We start from the raw sequence: 22,025 nt of genomic DNA on the forward strand, positions 1-22,025 counted from the left end.
CCCCAAGGCAATACAGTAAAGCTTGTCTTGCCTTGGTCAGTGCATGGAATTACTGGGTCTATTTCTATAATAGTGCCTGCGCCTGCTGCTCTCCCGTCTCACCAGTGCTCCACACAGCCTTTCTATACCATGTATGTACAGTTTTATTTGATCAATCCTCTAATTTCTCATTTTCCCCTCTTTTCTCATCATTAGAGAGCCTGTGATTTTTGTTTTTACTGTTCTCACACTGTTTTTCTCAGTCTTCCTCCTCATTTTGGAACAGTGAAGCCTCCTACTGTCCACGTACCTACTTAGCATTTCCCTTTGTTTTGACTACACAACTACCTCTGAATACACAAGGTTAGTTTCCTACTACAAAAACACATTCTATTTCAAAAACAAGTTCTACTGCAAAAGCACATTCTACTTCAAAAACATGTTCTGCTGCAAAAACACAACTTGATTTCTCAAACTTTGTGGCCCAGGACACAGGAGGTTTTTATAGAGGTGAAGCTGGGCCATCTGTTTGTGATAAAGGCACCAATCACTGTTGATATGTAAGTATTATGTTAAAGAATTGACAAGATCCTAGCCATGGGATTGATATTGTTAGTGATATTCAGCTTAATTGTTTGTTATGTACATGTATATATGGTGTTAAAGTATTGACTGTGCATTGTTAAGAAGTCTTAATGTGTAGTTGTGGCTATAGCCAGTGTAATCATGATGGTATTACACAGAATCACATAATCACAGAATTGTAGGGATTGGAAGGGACCTTGAAAGATCAGGTAGTCCAATCCCCTGTCAGAGCAGGAACACCCAGATCATGTTACATAGGAACGCGTCCAGGAGGGTTTTGAATGTCTCCAGAGAAGGAGACTCCATAGTACCCCTGGGCAGCTGTACCGGGTCTGGCTGGGATGTTAACTTTCCCTGCAGCAGCCCATAGAGTGCTGTGCTCTGCACGTGTAAGTAGAAGAGCATTGGTATCACACCACTGCTATGTCTGCTGCTGAGCAGTACTGGCACTGCATCAGGACTCCCTCTAATCCCCCAAGAGCCAGCAGGATGGGGATGGGCAAGAGGTGAGGAAGGAACATTACCAAGGCAGCTGACCTAAACCAACCAAGAGGATATTCCATGCCCTGTGATGTCACACTCAGCAATAAAAGGTGGAAAATGGAAGAAGAGCGGAGGAGTGGGCTCTAGTTGTGAAAACATCTGTTCTCATCAAGGATGTGGTCAAGTATCACGTGTTTGTGGGAAGTTAGCCTTTGCTTTTTTGTTGTTGTTTTTGTTTTTTCTTTTCCCTTTTCCTTTTTTTCCCTTTTGTTAAATTATTTAATTAATAATATATTTTTTTCCCTAATAGTTATCTTTTCTTTTAATTACATTATCCTTATCTATCTCAACCCATGAGTTATTTCTTTTCTTTTCTTCTTCCCCTTCTCTTCTAAGGAGGGGAAATTATGACGGCGTGGTTGTGGTGGAGTTCATCTGTCTACCAAGGTAAAACCACCACAACTTTGAGGACCACAGAGCACTGGAACAGGTTGCCCAGAGAGGTTGTGGGGTCTCCTTCTCTGGAGACATTCAAAACCCACCTGGATGCAATCCTGCACAATGCTCTAGGTGATCCTGCTTGGCAGGGAGGTTGGACTAGATGATCTTCAGAGGTCTCTTCCAACCTCAACCATTCTGTGATTACATCATTGAATCGTTTAAGTTTGAAAAGACCTCTAAGATCATCAAGTCTAACCATTAACATAGCATTGTCAAGTCCACCACTAAACCATGTCCCTAGCACCAAATCCACTCATTTTTGAATACCTTCAGGGATGGTGACTACTAACTCCTTCCCGGGGCAGTCTGTTCCAATGCCTCACAAACCTTTCAGTGAAGAATTTTTTTCCTTATACTCAACCTAAACATTCTGTGGTGAACCCTGGAAGATTTAGACTCAGAATGCTGGAGACCAGGGAATGAAATTCCAGTCTCTAAACCCTGGTTCCTATTAAGACTGGGGAAGACACAACTGATTTCCTTTTAGACAGTGGCACGACCCACTCAGTAGTGACAACTGTAAAGGATCTTTGCTTGAGGCAAAATGACACCAAGCAAACAACCAAATAAACCCATCCAAACCAACAAAGACAGATGAACAACTGGAAAAGTGAAAATAAATGGACATCTCCTGTTCTGTATCAGATAAAGATCTTTTTTCTAATGTGTGCTTTATTTCACCATTATCCTCACAAGGTAATATCAAATGCATTCCTACTAGACTAGGGTTAGTTTAAAAGATTGTATGTAGCCTATCTTTATCATGTCATGTGTCATCCTAACAAGCTAATTTTCACAATCAGACACTGTTGTAAGTCAACACCTTTAACATTTTTCTTCCCAACCTGGATTTAAAGTGGGATTAAGGGAGAACATAATACTTCTGCATAGAGGACCTCACCTTCTATCAGCAAATAAATGAGATGGACTAAATCTCACTTTACCAACAAGCGAGAATGGAGTGGAGGATACGCAGAGGTGGGATAATGCAAGCTTATGTCAGAATCAGTGTGCCTGCACTTTAGCTCACGTGGTGAACAGCAACCCTCCTAGTGATGCATAGTCATACAAGTGGTCTAGTTCCCTGGAGAGACACTGCTCTCGGTCTCACCACTTGGTTGCCTCAACTAATCCCCTCCTTTGCCTGTGTCAACCATTTGGTGAGATAAAGAATGGGGCACAAAGGGGTGGCAAAGGATGGTAGCACCGAGGGATTGAAAATTAAATGAAGGTCAGTGAGGTTAGACAAACAATGCATGATATTGTCTCCTCTGCATTCTTGCCTGGCTAGGCCCAGCATCTGACAAGTCAGGAGCCCAGTGCACCATCAGGATTCTGAGACAATATCCTAATGCAACTGGATGCACAAAGCTGTGCTTTTCCCCAGCAGCAACACAAAACCCACAGCAGTGACATTTCTCCAAACGCGAGTCCAAAGAAAACCTCAGTGGGGAGAATCTTTGGCATGCAGATATGCACATGTGCTACACACAAGTCGAGTCTTGGAATGGAGAAGATGACGTGCACAAATGAATACTAAACGTGATCTACTAGGATAGTGTCCTGGTTTCAGCTAGAATTGAGTTAATTTTCCTCCTTGTAGCTGGTGTGAACAGTTATATGGGGGGGCTGGCTGGGTTGGGGGGACTGGGTGCTCAGGGATAGGCTGGGCACCAGTCAGCGGGTGGCGAGTGATTGCATTGTGCATCACTTGTTTGTACACATTATTAGTAGTACTATTATCATTATTATTGGTTTCCTTTCTTTACTGTCCTAATAAACTGTCTCTATCTCAACCCACAGGTTTTCATTGTTTTTCTGATTCTCTCTCCTACCCCAGAGAGGGAGGGGGGGAAGGTGAGTGAACGGCTGTGTGGTGCTTAGCTGCCAGCTAGCTTAAACCACAACATTATTAATAGTTTCCAAGAGATGGTTCCAGAAGCACAGAGGTTATGGCCCCACTAGTCTCACAACCAGTAATTTTATCATATCAGAAGGCAGAGTTACACAGCAGAGCAATATGATAACACTAAACCACCCCCCAGAAATGACAGACAGCACAACAGGGAACACATACAAGTAACGTGCCATACAACACAATTCTGAAAACAAACACAGCAAACCCAACATCAAAACAAAACAACACAACAACAAAACAAAAACAAACACAAACAAACAAAAGTGATCATCAACTATTAAACTGATCTAATGTTTATAACGTCTTTTAACATGCTCTTTGTAGCATGTTATATCTTAATAGCTGGATTTGCTATTCCAGCTTTAATTAAAAAGAGTCATTTGCCCTGGCTATGCAGGGCCAGCAGCAACATTCTGCAAGCCGAACCCATAGAGGTATTGGCGTCTTCATTTGACTTCTTATTTTTAGGATGATCTGAGCTGCCAGAAGACACACTGGTGTATTGACATCCTTCAGGACAACTTGGAGGGCTGCAACAGAAAGAAATAGAGCAGAGATGAAACCCACCTGTAATACACAATAAATGTTTGTTCATTGTCTTCTGTATTATAAAAACAAGGAGTTCTGTTTGAGGAGCGGGAGTTGTGAAAGCTCCCTGCTGAAGTAAGGAGCTGTATAATGCTTGGCTAGACACTATGAAAATTCTTTTGCTTAATGTAACAAAAACATGAACCCCCTCCCCTTCTCTCCTTCTGCATCTCAGTTGTCTCTTTTGTTCAAAGACACTGCTGCAAAGCTCATGTAACCACCTCCTGATAAGCTGCTAAACTAGTGTATCAACATCTTGCCTTCCTGTCTCACGCTGGGCCAACATGACCAAATAAAAAAAATACGTTGAACCACAACGCCGAGGAAGACTACGGCCTTCATCTTCACGAGCACCAGAGGGACAGAGACGGCCCCCCAGCAACAGTGCGCGCAGTCGCAGAATATCCCAGGATGTGCTGCGTAATCCCGGAATTACCAAGATATAAAAAGGGACCCTGGCGGGGGTGAGGTGCGCGCCGTTGGCGGAGCCGAGACTCCCCGGCCGCCCAGCGCTGTTTTGCTTGCTGTTGGCTTACTCAATAAATTCCTTTCTATGGTTAATACAATGCTCTCTGAAAAATTAAGGGGGCACCTTATAACACCACGGACCTTCAGAGACCTCCTGGCATGCCTCCAGGCCATGCCAGCCCCACCTGTCTCCTTCCCTGGCCAGGGGAAGCAAGTGGGACAAAGGGATCAGCTGGAAACTGCTGCTCAGGAGCTTCCCACATGTCTCCCCCATTTCCCTGGAGCATGGGAAGGCATGGCTGCACACTGTGCAGGCTCTAACCCCTGTCCACTGGGCGCAGCACCCCCAGCACCGACCGCACTCACCTTGGATGAGCTCATTCAGCTTCTCCTCACTCCGGATGCCAGCACAGTAGACAGCAATCCCTAGGCACAGTGCTATTGTCAGAGCCTGCTTCCCAGCACAGCCCCATGTCCAGCCAGCCTGCCTGTGTCCCCTCCAGCTTCCCACCAAGGACGGAGCCTAAGGGGGAGCTTGAGCAAGGCACACACCAGGCCCACGTGCATGGGCAGGGGGCTGAGGGAGGCACAGGGCTCCTGGGGTACAATCAGGGGCTTCAGGGCCCACAGGGCTGGGCCTTGCTGCCAGGGCAGGGCCCAGACAGGGAAGCAGGGCCTTGGCTTACCGATGAATTTGACAGCCTTCTGTCGCAAGTTGTCCTGAGCATCCTCCAGGTATGGCAGGCTCTGCTGCAGGTATCCTTCCACCCTGCTCCTCTTCTGCCTGAGCTGGGGAAAGCACAAGGGCACAGAGCTCACAGACCCTCCCCAGCCAGCTGGACGACTCCCTCCTGCCAGCACCCCCCTTCCCCTTTCCCCCAGGCCATCCGGAGCTCCCAGCCAGGAGCTCTGTGGGGCTGAGGTTTGGAAAGAGTTAGGAGACCCTTCTGTCCCGCTGCCAAGGCCCAGATGGGCTAGGGTCTCCTCCCGCATCCTGGGGGTGGGGAAGGCAGAGGGGCCTGCAGAAGAGCCCTTGGGGCTCTGTGCTGGAGGGAACGGAGCCACAATGCAGCAGCAGGCGGGGGACTCTGGGCTGGAGCAGCCTGGGCATGTCAGACAGGCTTGTCCATATGGGGCCTGGGGCTGTGTGGTTCTCCTTACCAAGTACTCCCAAATCTTAATGACGTCTTTGTTCTGAGCCAGCTGCTCAAGCTCTTTCCACTTCAGGAACTTTGCACAAGCAAGTAGGGCTTCTGCAGAGACCTGTGGAGAAGCAGAGGCAGGGAGATGGCACCGCACACACATACCTAAAGTGTCTGATTGCCTGCTACCCTGGCCCCCCCCATGCCCAGAATACCCTTCTGGTGTCAGCACACCCAGTGCCCACGTCAATGGCCAGGTCTGAAATCTGTACCTTGGCCACACTCTCAGTCTCGTCACTCATCCGGAAAAGCAGTGGAATAATGGCCCTGTGCACGGTCTTCTTCATTTCTCCTTTTTTCCACCACAGCACAAACTCCATCAAGTCTTTGAAGAGGAGCACGGAGCATTCTCGCACCTCACTGGACACCTGTTAGGGAGGACAAAAGGAGGACTTCTCCAACTGCCAGCCTCCCCCTGTCCATGGGGAGCAAAGGCCATAGGGAGGCTGATGTGAAGGGTGAAGCCTCGTGTTCGGAACAAAGGAGCTGGAGGCCCGCACAAGGCAAAGAAACAGGTTTCCTGCACAGGCCGTGTGTGTCTCAGAGTGCAGTCCCAGCTGGCCCACTTTTACTAGTAGCTGCACCAGCCATGTCAAAGCAAAGCTCTACTGGGAATGGGCTGAGGAGGAGACATAGCTGGCCTTTGATAATGCCTCTGGGGCATTCTAAGACTGCTCAGCCTTCATCTTCCTGCCCCCAGAACAGAAGCTCTTGGCTGCCCAGAGCTCTCAACTCGACAGGGAGAAGCCCTGCTGCACTGCAGAGCCCAGAAGACAGCCCACCATAACCCAGAGGATCAGAGAGAGGAGAAGGCCTTGCCCGAGTGCTGCCCACAGGCCTGGGCCGAAGGGAAGTGCCATTGCAGGGTGCCCGTCTGTGGGGCTCAGTCACCAACAGCAGTCTTACATTGTTAAACAGAGGCAGGAGTCTCCCAGCAAGTGCCAGAGCGATGCGGCTGGCCTCCTTCTTCTCCAGATGATGAATCACATTTTTGAAGATAGTCAGGGCCTTCATGGTGATGCACGTGTTGTCATACTGCAGTGTATTCATCATGTCCGGCAGCAGGACCAACAATTTTCCTCTCTGTACAGAACGACACCATTTGCTTTTAGTCAAGAGGGGAAGGGCCATCCTGGCCAAAATAATCTGATTACGGAGCACCAGACTCCTGCCCTGTGTCCTGGTAGCACAGACTGTGTTGTGGGGACAGAAGGGCACAGGGAAGGGACTTCAAGAGAGCAGAGATCCTGTATCCCCTGCTGAGTCACCCTCTTTGCCACCTGCTTCCAGGGAACCCATCGGGAAAGCTTCTGGAAAGCTCCACAGGCAGCCACCAGGCCCCACCACAACCCACCACACCACAACCCACCCCACCTCCTGCCTCCCAGCCTAGGCCAAGCCACGGCGTTGCCTCCTGCCCCAGCACCAGGTTGTCAAAAGGTCTTCACTTGGCAATGTCTCACTCACCACCTCAGGTCTCTCTGACATCGTGTCGAGGGCTCTGAGCACCATCCAGAGCATTGGCAGGCTTTGAAGCCTCAGACACACCCGAAACTTGTCTGGGTCACAGAAATCCAACATTATCTGATTCGTGGGGTACATCATCTGAAACGAACACAGCCATGAGAAATGGACAGAGCCTACAGGCTGCGCCCTGCAGCTCCTGGCTCCCCTGGCAGCTCAGGGCAGGACATGAGGGACACACAGCCCGTCCTGGAGCAGCCATGCCTGCGGAGGAGTGTGTGGCTTCTGTGTGCCCTGCGCCTGGCAACACAGAGCATCCTTTCTTTGCCTGCTCCTCCTTCCCTCTGGCCATCCGCAGCCTCTTGGTCTCACACCTCTGAGGAGCGACTGACCAGCACCATGTGGCACAAAGCAGGCACTGGAAGCAGGTGGCTACAGGTGCTACTAGTCCCTGGCCTCACAGCTTGCTCAGCCCGTGCAGAGGCCATGGCTCTGCCCCAGCCCCAGACATTGTCCTGACTCTGCCCCAGTCATTGCCAGGAGCCGGGGGAAAGACAGCACTGCCAGGAAAGGGGCAGGCTTCGTGTCTGAGCACACGGACCCCGCATGGCTGGTGGAGGGGGGCTGGTGCTGGCCCTAAGGGGCTGTGTCCTTGTGTCCTGGAAGAGGTGACAGGCTGGAGAAGATGGGATGGGGAGAGGACCATGCCTGTTTTCCTGGAGGAGCACACATAGCCCCAAAGGGGAACAAGGTGTGTTGTCTGGTTACTCACAGCCAAGCGAACGGTGCTTAAGTCCATGGCGTTGACTGCAAAGAAGCTGCACACTTCGTTGTCCCAGAGAACATACTGTAGCTCCTGAAAGATCTTCTCTGAAGTAATTGGAAGGGAAAGTATCACCTTCCAGATGTCCAGCGTAGTGCTGCAAGCCCAGAACACACTGTTGGCAGGGCTGCCCTGGTAACAGCGCCATGACCCAGACCAACCCCGCAGGCCCCGGGCTGTCCTGCAGCCCTGGACCTCGCCACCCCGTGCTTAGGGAGCCCTGGGGGATCAGGCTGGGCAAGCAGGAGGGGCCTGAGGTGGTGCTCCCTGTGGGGCAGGAGGGATCGTGATGGGGTCTCTGGGCTGCCTTGGTCCAGTCTGGATGCTGAGACCCTGGCTGCTCCAACAGGGCTGGCGAGAACCTTGCGATGGAGGGGCCCACTCCACTGGGAGGATGCGCACCATGCGATGGAGGGGCCAGAGATTCTCCAGGTCCTTCTCCCCACATAGAAAAAGCCCCCAGGGCTTCTGGGGCTCGTACCTGTCAAGTGTCGGAAGGTCTGTCAAGATGCTTATGAGCACTTCCCTAGGAAAATGGTTGGCCATTGTGGAAAGTACTGAGAAGAGTTTCTGGTGTTCTGAATCTGTGCAGTCGCTCAGGCTTTCATGGATGAACCTCAGAATCTTTGGCACCTGGAGGAGATGTGGGAGAGAATGTAGCTGCCACTGGACTGCAGCCAGTTGCCCCGGGGGCCACTGAAACTGCTGCCCAAGAGCTGGGAATTCGAGGCAGGATACGTGAGGGATGAAAGGGCTCAAGGACAGGGCAATCCAGCCACAGGCTGCTTACTTCCATCAGCCAGGTGGCAGGGTCTTCAAGTGCTACGTCCATCATGAATTCAGCCCAATGATACTCATCATCTTCGGTGCTGTAGCTACTCATTATGTCAAGAGTCTTGAGGACAACGGCTGTCCTCTGAGAAGGCTGGAGGTATTTTCCAAATGGCTATGGAAAGAAGGAAGGAAGACATGACACATTCAGTCAGGGGAAAGGAGGAACAAAGACCCTCCCTTCAGGGCAGAGCCATGCTCACGGCCCCCACCTGTGCTAGGCCCAGGTTTGCCTCGCAGGAATCCGTGAGAAGGGAAAGGGAGATGGCCTGGCTGGTGGGTGCCTGGCTCCTTACCTCTTCACTGCAACAGTTGTTCAGGAAAGCAAACAGATTCCAGATCCTCTCCATGGCGTTTACCTGCACAGCTATGCTTGAAGAAGTGGTAAATTCCAGCAGCACCTGTGGGAAGAAAAGCTTCTGGTCTGCTCTGGGAGCTGACAACTGCTCCAGCAGAACTGCCTGGACTCACACTGCCCATCATGGAATTCCTCAGAGCTGGAGCAAAGCCCCGTCCACACTGGGAAGGAAAGCACAGGGGACCAGGAAAGCAGGGCAATGGCAGCTCCAGATGTGTGGTGCACAAAGGTAGGGCTCAAATTCTCTCAAATCCACCACTGCTTTGGTGCAAGGAGAGCTCTGGGGGCAGAGGAGGCCCAGGAGTGCTGTGGGGAAGCTGTACTGTGACACAGGAAGGACCTGTGGAGGGCAAGGGATGTTGACAGCAGCCAGGGGGCACCGGGGCCCTAGAAGAGCTTGGTGGACAGACCCTGGCTCCCCTGAGTGTGCTGGGCACAGGCCTGGCAGGCACTATGGTCTGTGTGCATGGCACAGGGGGCACTCTTCACTATTATATGTCACCTCACTCTAGGGTGAGGAACATCCACTGTAAAGCTGATGCTGTGCAAATTGCAGACCTTCAAGATGCTCTGCAACTTATCACCGAGTCTGGAGGCAGGAGGGCCGATCAGCAATGTTGTCAGCATGACATCCATCTTTTGCAGGATCTGTAAGAAGGACAAAGTGTTGTGGCAAGGGTGAGAGGGAAGGGGTGGAGGGAAGCAGTCCGAGACCTGCCTCATCAGGGATCTTCAGTTGTTTCTAAGCAGGAGGAAACTCCATGCAGTGCAGGGGAATGGGGGCTCTTGTGGATCAGCAGCACATACCATCATGGTGAACCAAGCATCCAGATCCTCAGTTCTCAGAAGAAAGAAGACGCTGCTAACGCATGCAGCTACGAGAGACAACATTTCACCCTCCAGTACAGTCTCCACTGTGCTGTAGAGAGAGAGACATTGTCAGTGGGAACGGTGCCTCTACGACAAAGGGAGATGGACACAGTCCTCCAGTGGAAGCGTGGCCATGGGGGTTGACAAGCCCCATGATTGGTGATAACATTGGACTTTTAACGATGAGGCTATGAGGAATGTAAAGAGTTCAGAAGGAACAAAGAGGGGCCATTCAGGAGACGCCTTGCTGGCTCAGACTGCCTGTCCTCCAGCCATTAAGACCTGGAAGTTGCTCGGTGTTTGCTGTTGCTGGGCAAAGTTGTTGATCAATGAATAATTAGCAGAAAAATACTTCTGTAGAGCAAATGGTATAAAAAGGGAGCCTGTCCTCAATAAGGGAGTGGAAGTTATGCCCTCAATAAAGAAGAAGTTACTGATCCCTTAAAGAACCTTGGTGTCTGTGTGGTCATTATGCCACAGCCTCCCATGGGCAGGACTTTGTGGGAGGGATGAGGAGCCCAGCTGGGGGATGCATCCTCTTCTGCAAGGCTGGCCTGGGCCAGAGGACAGTCCTGATACCTCCTGCTTTGGGGCAAAGGCTGAGATGAGTCAGGAAGCTGCAAGGCTCCCTCTTCCCTCTGGACAAGTCCCGAGCATGGAAAAACAAAGGCCTGCCCAGATGGAGGATGTGTGCTTGCCAGGGTCAGGGTCACCTGGCTCATGCCCTGGGGTTGTGCTAGCCAAGTCACGGACAGGGTTGGGCACATACCTCAAGGCAGAAGTAGCAAGTAAGGCTTCCTCCCACAGGTCTGTGCACGGGTAATCAATAGGCTTCTCTTCCAACAGCGCCTGGAGAGCACAAATTAGATGGAACCTGGCAGCCACAGGCACACAGTGCCAGCAGAGCCAGCACTGTTGGCAGGGTTGGCAGAGTCCCAGTATCCCCAGCCAAGAGTGCCCCCCTGCACCTTGCAGTGCTGAGGTCCCAGAAGCACCCGAGCTCCCACTCGGGGTAGCTGGGTGTCCATGTATGTTTGCTCCCAAACACCCCTGCCCAAAGCCCAGGGAGCCTCACCAGACGTCCCCTCACCTGGATGTTTGCTGTCAGCTTATGTTTACGGCAGAAGATGTCCAGGCCCTCTAACAAGCCATTCTCTTCAGCGGTTCTGCACACAGTGACGATGTTCCTCAGGAACTTTATCTTCTGCACATCATCCTGGCAGCCACAGAGATACCAAGAGGGAGTGTGAGGAGGGAGCCACAGCCAGCAGGACCGCAGCACTGTGGGGTGCGGAGCTGTGTGGGACGCCTGGAGGGCAGCAGCTCTGCCCAGCCAGCAGCCTTCCATCAGCCTGGCAGCAGAGCCGGGGCACGGCCAGGACATGCAGGCACAGCCGCCATGGAAAGGGCTGCTCTTACCTTTTCTGGGTTTTTGACGAAGGCCTCGATGAAGTCCACAGCTTCCTCTTCCTCTTCGTACACAGGTAGCCAGCTAGCATCTAAGACAGAAGGAGAGCAAGGATTACTGTAGAGGGGCTTCAGGATGAAGCAAGGGAAGGGGGCACTGGCTTCAAGCAGGGGGCGCGACTGGCCCCAGCCCTGCGCACCCCAGTGTAGACTCACTCACCAGGCTGCAGCGGCTCCACCTCGCACACCTCGACGGGCTCCAATACAGAGCTGCTCTCATCAGAGCTCTCACTCTCTTCCCAGGCCACCCTGGGGCGGCTTGGGGGTCTCGTCTCCATTGCGAGTGACGAGAGGTGAGAGTCAGGAGGGCACAGGCTCGGGACAGCCACAGGCAGTGGGGAAAGACGTGGGCTGCACTCGGGGGCTCCTCGCCAGTCCCACTCGCTCCTGTCCTATCCCCTCGCTGTCCTGACGGACACTGGCAGGGCCTTTGTGCCAGCACCGGCTATTGCCAGATGACACTGGCCTGTGTCACAAAGGGTCCTTCTGTGACCTCATGCCCCGCTAGGTGTGGCAGCACTCCTGGGGTAGAGCAAGAGCAACAACACTGCAGACATGATGGCCAGGAAGGGCTCAAGATCACTGTGCAGCCACTGTCACCTGTGGCTTCCTGACTCCTGCATCCAGCAGCTCCTGCCTGTTTGCATACATGTAGTTCACACAGCCATTTCCAGCCAGGTTGTCTTGGTTTCAGCTAGGATACAGCTAATTTTCTGTTGTAGACTTCAGATCAGCTTAGTAGTTGCTGACCACAATGTTGATTTTTTTAATCTCAGGTCTTCTGTGTTCGTTTTCTCAAGTGAGTTATATAGCACTTTACTTACTGTACGTGTTCCCTTTTGTGCTAGTTATTGTTTCTGGGGGCTGGTTTAAGGTTATCATTTTGCTGAAGTGTGTAACACTGGTTTATGATATGATAAAATAACTGGTCATGAGACTAATTTGGCATGCGTACTCAGCATTGACATCACCTCCGTTGATACCAAGCTGAAAGGACAAATGGTCTCTTCCTTGACACAACAACAGAGTCCGATTTGAAGTGTTTTTTTTTTAACAGCTAGGTCAAACCTTACTATGTTTAGTTAGAGAGAAGGAAGTTTAGAAACTTTGTATTACTTAGCCAGCTTCATCTGTAAGAAGGTACAGGCTCGTATCTCAAAGTGAGGGCAAGATAACCCAGGCCTGGAGGATGTGTCAGAAGAAGATTACATGAGGAATTTGTGCTATGCATCAGTCTTTGGATGTGTAACCAACTCAGCTCAGTTTGTATGCCTCAGCTGAGGCAGTAAGATAAGAAAGAAGGAGATAGCCTGAGCATGCACAAGAACTGGGTTCAGCCAGTGAACTGAAGTAAGAGATAGATAGTAAAGGGTTTACTGTAGAACTAACAGATCTAGAGAGATAACACTACACAAATGTATGTTGTAAATCAACCATAAGTGAAGGGATGAAAGACACGAACTCCTGATGGCTCTTGAACAGAAGGCCTTTATTGCCATTTTTCTCCACTACATATAGTTTTCATGTAGCCCCACGCGCTGTCCACACGTCTGCATCTGTCATACAATTGGTTAGAGACCCTCAGAAACGCACCTGAAGCCAGCCAGAATTGGCCACTGAGCAAAGCTCATCTTTAACACTGCAGCCAAGTTATTTCATAGAATCACAGAATATCCCGAGTTGGAAGAGACGCACAAGGATCATGGAGCCCAACTCCTGGCACCACACGGGTCAACCCAAAAATTCAGACCGTGTAACTAATTGCACAGCCCAAACGCTTCTTAAACTCTGACAGGCTTGGTGCAGTGACTACTTCCCTTCCAGTGCATGTTATAAGTTGCCCCCTTAATTAATTTTCAGAGAGCATTGCATTAATAATAGAAAGGAATTTATTGAGTAAGCCAACAGCAAGCAAAACAGCGCTGGGCGGCCGGGGAGTCTCGGCTCCGCCAACGGCGCGCACCTCACCCCCGCCAGGGTCCCTTTTTATATCTTGGTAATTCCGGGATTACACAGCACATCCTGGTATATTCTGCGACTGCGCGCACTGTTGCTGGGGGGCTGTCTCTGTCCCTCTGGTGCTCGTGAAGATGAAGGCCGTAGTCTTCCTCGGCGTTGTGGCTCAACTTCTTTCTTTATTTGGTCATGTTGGCCCAGCGTGAGACAGGAAGGCAAGATGTTGATACACTAGTTTAACAACTTATCAGGAGATGGTTACATGAACTTTGCAGCAGTGGTTTTTTAACAAAAGAGGCTACTGAGATGCAGAAGGAGAGAAGGGGAGGGGGTTCTCTATTTTGTTACATTAAGCAAAAGAATTTTCATAGTGTCTAGCAAAGCATTATACAGCTCCTTACTTCAGCAGGGAGCTTTCACAACTCCCGTTCCTCAAACAGAACTCCTTGTTTTTATAACACAAAAGACAATGAACAAACATTTATTGTGTATTACAGTGCACAACAACCTTGCTCAAGTTTTTGTTTCTACTGCTTACTTCATCATAACCTCTAGTTCAGGGACATGTGAAACAGCGCAAAGCCACCTGCAAACTCCTTCCCCACAATTCCCCCTTTTTTATTTTCAGCCAACTCATGCCCCTGGCTTGGTGATGCTGGCTCAGGGCCCTCCCTTGTTCTCAGCTCCTCTTGATGCGTGGGTAAGACTCCACAACCATAGGGCTGTCAAGTAGTTATACTTTATTGCGGTGCACCATGCCCACTAGGAATAGCTTCCCTCAAAAATTCTACCTAATCCAGATACTCTTCTGGCAACTATATCTGATGAAGATTCAGTTTCTTCAGTATTGGTTCTACAGATATACAGAAGACTTCTTCTGTGTACCATTGGAAACCAACAGTCAGACCACACTTCTTGGAAGTAGTCCAGGAGACAGCCAAAGCACTAGAAGCTAAATGGGTTTTATATACCACACAGAGACCACAGGCAAGTGGACAGATAGAAAGGATGGACCAAACATTAAAAAAGGCGGTTGACCAAAAGGTGAAATGGCCAGAGGCCTTGCCAATAGCCTGCTGAGGATTAGAATAGCCCCTAGAGTGTCCTGGCACTCTAGGATGGCACAGCCGGGATGGGGGGACCGGGTGCTCAGGGAGAGGCTGGGCATTGGTCAGCAGGTGGTGAGCAATTGCATTGTGCATCACTTGTTTCATATACATTATTATTATTATTACTATTATTATCATTATCATTATCATCATCATTATTATTCTGTCCTAATAAACTGATTCTATCTCAACCCACAGGCTTCATTTTCCTGATTTTCTTCCCCATCCCAAAGAGGGAGGGGAGAAGGTGCACGAATGGCTGTGTGGTGTTTAGCTGCCAACCAGGTTAAACCATGACACAGCTTGATGGCTGAAATGTTTTCACATATCTCATAGCTCACTCTGGTATAGAAATCATGTGGTTAATCTCTTCTTCTTCATCCTCCAGTAGGGCCTGTTGTAAGAGGTGGAGCGTGTGCATGGTCTGTCACAGGGTTGGAGCAGCTGCTGGGTCTGTTACTAGAGTTGGAGTGTCTGTAGGGACTGTCACAGGTTTTGAAGTTTCTGTAGGGGCTGCCACGAGGGCTGGTGTAACTGTGGGGCCCATGTCAGGAGTTGTTGTGGCTGCAGGGCCTGTCACAGGGGTTGGAGTGGCTTCATGGACTATCACAGGAGTTGGAGTGCCTGCAGGATATCTCACAGGGATTGGAGTGACTGCAGGGGCTGTGACAGTAAGTTGGAGTGTCTGCAGGGTGTGTAATAGGTGTTGAAGTGGCTGCAGGGTTCGTCTTTGTGGATGTAGGGCCTTTCAGAGGAGTTGGAATAGCTGCAGGGCCCCTTGCAGGTGTTGGAGGGGCTGCAGGGCTTGTCACGGGAGTTGGAGTAGCCACAGGGACTATCACAGGTGTTGGAGAGGCTGCAGGGCCAGTCACAGGCGTTGGAGTGGCTGCAGGATCTCTCACAGGTTTTGGAGTGGTGTTGATTGAGACTTGGTAAACATAGGCCAAGACCAAGCATGTTCCAGCGATTTGTGTCCCTTTGGAAATGCCAGGGTGATGACACACCTTTTTCAAGCATTTCAACAGTTTTTTTTAGGATTCTGCGCTTGCTTAGGGGTGAAGTTCCAAAGCACTGGAGGTGACCACAGCTCTAGGTGTCTGCCCATATTCTCCCACACTTCCTGCTATTCCTAACTCTCTTGCCTGGGGACAGATCCCTTAATAACATTCTTAAGCACTTGTTTAAACAAAAGCTGAAACACATTCACTTGACATCACAATATGAACATGCTGGTTTGACCATCCCAAGTATATTCAAAGCTTTGCAGAGCTATTGTAACTAGCCTGGAGGAGAAGGGGGAGGTGATGGAGAAAGGGGGAGTGAAGAAGTGATGGCCATTGTTGTTCCCTTCCCACCACTGCCCACCCCAATTGACTCCCTGAGGAGGAAAGGTCGAGAGTGTAATTCTGAATAGCTTCCGATATATGGTTCCCAAGGTATGGAGGTGATGGCAATGCCCGGTACAAGTATGAGATTAGTCTCATGACCAATAATTTTATCCTATTATAAGTCAGTGTTATCCAATACAGCAAAAGAATAACCTTAAACCCACACCCAGAAATGGTAAACAACATGACAGGGAACACATACATTTAATAATGTGCTATACAACACTATTCTGAAAACAAGCAAAACAGACCCAACATCAAAAAAATCAACATTGTGATAAGCAACTCTTACATTGATGTAATGCTGATAACAATTTTCTTTTAATATGCTCTGTCATCTCAAACTGTGTGCCATATGCTAGGCACCAAAAAGACTGACATGGTTTAACCCAGAAGGCATCTCAGAAGTGAAGTGCTGTTCACCCCTTCTCCACAGATAGTGGGATGGAGTAGAGAATTAGGAGGGGAAAAAAAAGGTCAACCTCATGGGTTGAGATTTAATAGGACAGTTTGATAGGACACAAAAGGAAAATGATAATAATGATAATTATAACAACATATTATTTTTATGGATTTATTTATTATTATATACATTATTGTTTGTAGTAGTAGCGGTTCTACTGTTAACAACTTACATGGAGAAGACTGAGGTACTAAACAAGTTCTTTGCCTCGGTCTTCACTGCCAGTCTGTCTTCCCAAGTCTTTAATCCCTGAACCTGTAGATGGAGGCTGGGGGAGCAAAGTCCCACCGACTGTATGCAAAGAGCACATTCAAGATCACCTGACAAAACTAAACATGTACAAGTCTATGGGGAATGATGACATGCGTCCCAGGGTACTGAAGGACTTGGCTGTTGTGGCTGATTGCCAAGCCTCTCTCCATTATATCTGAAAAGTCCTGTGTCCTGGTTTCAGTTAGAACAGAATTAATTTTCTTCCTAGTAGCTGGTGGAATGCTGTGTTTTGGCTTAGGATGAGAAGAGTGCTGATAACACCCCGATGCTTTAATTGTTGCAGAGCAGTGCTTATACCAAGCCAAGGACATCTCAGCCTTTTGCTCTGTCCTGCCAACAGGCAGGCTGGGGGTGCAGTAAGAGCTGGGAGGGGACAGACCCAGAATAGCTGACCCAAAGTGGCCAAAGGGGTATTCCATACCATCTGACGTCATGCTAAACAATATATAGGGGTGGCTAGCCGAGGGGAGGGGGCTGGGACTGCTCGATTAGGCTGGGCATCGGTCAGCGGGTGGTGAGCAATTGCATTGTGCATCACTTCTTTGTACATATTATTATTATTTTCCTATTATCACCATTGTATTATTATTATTATTATTATTATTATTATTATTACTTTTGTTATTATTATTTTCCTGTCTTATTAAACTGTCTTTATCTCAACTCACGGGCTTCACTTTCCATTTCTCTCCCCCATCCCAGAGAGGGAGGGGGAGGGGGAGCAAACGGCTGCGTGGTATTTAGCTGCTGGCCGGGTTAAACCACGACAGTCCTGGCAGTCGGGTGAAGTCTCTAGTGACTGGAAGAAGGAAAACATCACTCCCATTTCTAAAAAGTTTAGGAGACAGGACGCAAGGAATTACAGAATGGTGAACCTCATCTCTGTGCCTGGCAAGGTCATGGAAAAGATCCTCCTGGAATCAATGTCAAGGCACATGCAAGACGAAGAGGTGATCCAAGACAGCCAGCATGCCTTCACCAAAGGGTAAATTGTGCCTGACCAATCTGGTGGTTTTCTACACTGGAGTGACCACATCAGACGACAACGGAAGACCAACCAATGTCATCTACTTGGACTTCTGAAAGACATTTGACATGGTCCCACATGATATCCTAGTCTCCAAACTGGAGAGATACACATTTGATGGGTGGACCATTCAGTGGATAAGGAGTTGGCTTGAAGGACACACGCAGAGAGTGGTGGTCAATGGTTCTATGTCCAAGTGGAGGCTGGTAATGAGTGGTGTACCTCAGGGGTCTGTCCTTGGACCGGTACTGTTTAATATCTTTATCAATGACATAGACAGTGGGATCGAGTGCACCCTCAGCAAGTGTGCAGATGACACCAAGGTGAGTGGTGTAGTTGATGCAACAGAGGAAGGGATGGCATCCAAAGGATACTGGAGAACTTTGAAATTTAGGCCCATGTGAACCTAAGGAGGTTCAACAAGTCCAAGTGCAAGGTGCTGCACCTGGACCGGGGATATCCCAGACATGGATAGGCTGGGAGAAGAACTCACTGAGAGCAGCCCTGCAGAGAAGGACTTGGGGCTTCTGCTGGATGAAAAGCTCGACATGAGCAGGCAATGTGCACTTGTAGCCCAGAAGGCCAACTGTATCGTAGGCTGCATCAAGAGAGGAGTGGGCAGCAGGTGGAGGCAGGTGATTGTCCCCCTCTGCTCTGCCCTTCTGAGGCCCCACTTGGAGTCCTGCATCCAGGTCTGGGGTCCCCAGCACAAGAAGGATGTGGATCTGTGAGAAGGGGTCCAGAGGAGGGTCACAAAGTTGATCACAGGGCTGGAGCACCTCTCCTATGAAGAAAGTCTGAGAGAACTGGGGCTGTTCAGCCTGGAGAGCAGAAGGCTCCAGGATGACCTCTTTGTGGCCTTTCAGTACTTATGAAAGGGGGCTTATAAAAGAGATGGAGAGTGACTCTTTGCTCAAGGACCTCACAGTCCCTGCCATGCCCCATGAGGACAAACAGCTGAAGTTAGGGGTTGAAGAGGAGATGTGCTGTGTATATGTTGGAGGCCTTTGGGGGTTAGGTGTTCAATTTAACATCTAGGGATAAGAGGTCACCTTCTAGGGCTAATGGAATGGAAAGACCTTTGAGGGAGGGATTGGTGTTCTGCTCAAGGTGCCTGCTCAAGGTGTCAGATAAGGGCAAACTTTGTGGGTTAGACTTTTGTTTAGTTCCTGGTTGAGGGCTAGGGTTAAAGCTGGCGTTTTAATGATTGATTAGGCATAATCATACTTCTGTTCATGCTTCTAGTAAAAAATGGGTTTGACATCTGCCTTTTCTGAGCCCCAAGGAGTGTCGTTGATCGATCTGTCCTTTCCAAGGTCTTTGAGATAGGTCTTATGACTATGTCAGCAGCTCAACCAGCACCTTTCTGTCGTGGTTTAGCCAGGCTGGCAGCTAAACACCACACAGCCGTTCGCTCGCCCTCCCCCCTCCCTCTCTGGGATGGGGGAGAGAAATAGGAAAGTGAAGCCTGTGAGTTGAGATAGAGTCAGTTTATTAAGACAAGAAAATAATAATAATAACAATAATGATGATAATAGTACTACTAGTAATAATGTGTGCAAAACAAGTGATGCACAATACAATTGCTCACCACCCGCTGAGCGATGCCCAGCCTAACCCCGAGCAGTCCGGCCCCCTCCCCCCGACTAGACACCCCTATATATTGTTTAGCATGACGTCAGATGGTATGGAATACCCCTTTGGCCACTTTGGGTCAGCTGTTCTGGGTCTGTCCCCTCCCAGCTTTTGCTTCACCCTCAGCCTGCCCGCTGGCAGGACAGAGCGAGAAGCTGAAATGTCCTTGGCTTGGTGTAAGCACTGCTCTGTGACAATTAAAACATCAGCATGTTATCAGCACTCTTCTCATCCTAAGCCAAAAGGTAGCATTCTACCAGCTACTAGGAAGAAAATTAACTCTGTCCTAACTGAAACTAGGACGTCTATCCACCCCTTATTCCATACCATTGATGTCATGCTAAGGTTACACTCTTTCCCATACATTCTAATTAATCACCATTTTCATCTAGGGTAGATAGTAATCATGGTAGTGATGACATACAGTATTATATAATAATTAACATGATACAATTCAACTCATGGGCTATTCTCACCCAGTGTTATAAATGGCTCAGGATTCAAATTAGGATTAAATAAAAAAATAGGATTTATTAAAAGAATATAAAGGAATAGAGGTAAGCAAACAGCGCTGGGTGCACCGGGAGTCTCCGCTCCACCAGGATGCACACCAGTTACATCAAGCAGCTGATTTTTATGCTCCTAGACTAATACATATTCATTTCTACTTCTAAAAAAACCAGATTATTATAATTAGCTTCCGGGGTCCAGTCCCTCCTACTGGAGCATGCGCATCAGTCTCCTCTGGGGGTCTCTAGGGGTCTTTCATGCTGAAGGCTCGTAGTCTTCCTCTCCCCTTTGTACTCACTTGGCACCATACCAAATTTATAGAACATTTTCTGCAGGTCTTGTCTCCCAGCCGTCCTTCAGCTTCTTTTTCCTTCTTCTTAATCTCTCGGCCCCCCTAACCAGATACCAAAGATCCGCATAGTATCCCATAACAGTCACTAGTTGTTATCAGTTGTTCTGAAACTCCCAGACATCAAACACAAACAGCTTTCTTATTGACGCTTCACGAGTAATTAAAACATTCTTCCCCAGCCATTCACAGACACATCTATAGCAGTGTTAAGTTAATCTCAAAGAAGACAAAAAAAAAAAGGCTGTAACTGTTAGAAATAGAAGTCCGGAATAACAAAAGCAAACAGGTTCATAAATTTGAGGAGTATTTTCTGAAGACTTGATAAATTGACTAGAATGAGGGGGAGACTGGGACACACTGCATCTGTGGTTCAAGAATTAAATTGCCAGTGCAGGACCCAGAGGCAGACAGGATTGTTCTTTATTGACAAGAATTGTTAAAACATTTCTAACACTTCTAAACTCCATCTCCCCTTTCTTCAGTGAGGATCAGTCAGTGATGACTTCAGTCTGCTTCAGACACCACACCCCAGGAGAGACCCTGCTGCCTTCAGGAGCTGTCAGCCCTGAGGCCTTGGGGACACCTCGAGGGAGCCCAATGGCACAGAGCAAGCGATGCCATGGTTGGGTGCTGTGCTGCTGAGCTGGGCTGGGCTCCTGGGCCCCAGGGGAGCTCCTGGCAAGCGGGCAGTGCTGCAGAGAGACAGCTCTGCCCAGGAGCAGAGCTGGGGACAGGCAGGGCTCAACAGGGCTGGGTGCTCTGACCACAGGTAGCACAGGGAGAGGAGAGAAGGAGAGAGGGCTTGGAGGCAGTGAGGAGTGCAACAACAGAGGGCAGCATGTGGCAGGACAGATCTGCAGACTCTTGACACTGTGAGTCTCTGGCAGCATGGAAATGGAGGGGCAGTTGCCAAAGGGACCTTCTAGAGCTGGCACATCAGATGGCTGATAGCATCTGTCAGGATGGGTCTTATTCTACCTGTAATGTGGACTAGGAGATGCTTTAGAGAATGGCATGTATGAGGGACCAAGGCTTGGTTTAGCTAAAGAGGTAGGGTTTTTTTGGTTCTGTGCTTTCAGATTCCTTGAGTGGAGGAGAGGCAGGTTTCATGGCAATGGATTTTCAGGATTTTACAGGAGACTGAGACTCCTAGAGTGCTGACTGCACAGAGAGATCAATATGACAGTGACAAACTTGATAAAGTCCTTTAAGCCACCTCAGCTAGAAGACTGCACCAGCATCATGTGTGTGGTCTCAGTACTTACTGGAGCTTCTGTTTAGGAGCTGCAACACCTGTGATGCCCATGGGAGGTGCCCTGTACTCAGAGTCCTCTGCAGGGCAGAGCTGAGCACACAGTTTGTGGGATGGGGTCTGTGAGCGTGGAGAGGGAGGAGATGTGGGGACACAGAACCAGCTCCCAGCAGGGACACGGGCAGGCGGTGAGAGGGAGCTGCTGCCAGAAATGCTGTGCGAGGGAGGGCTCAGCCACCTCCCTGCCATCCCCTGCAGGGCAGGTGCCTTCCCTGGGACACCCCCTGCTCTCCTCTCCCAACAGCACAGCCTCTGCCCTCAAGCCCCCTGTGTGTCCAGCAGGAGCTGCCCCCTCTGCAGGCAGAGCTGCAGCACAGGAGGGTCTGCTGAGTGTCCGTCTGTCCCTCCCTGGCCTTGCCTCCCCTGGCAGCAGCACGCTGGCATTCCTCCTGGATTCTCCACCTGGCCGTGCTGCTGCTGGTCTTGTTCCCAGGCTGGCTGGGGATGGGGGCTTCAGATGCGC

This window comes from Aythya fuligula, unplaced genomic scaffold (assembly GCF_009819795.1).
Source record: "Aythya fuligula isolate bAytFul2 unplaced genomic scaffold, bAytFul2.pri scaffold_52_arrow_ctg1, whole genome shotgun sequence".
In the NCBI taxonomy this organism is placed as follows: domain Eukaryota; kingdom Metazoa; phylum Chordata; class Aves; order Anseriformes; family Anatidae; genus Aythya; species Aythya fuligula.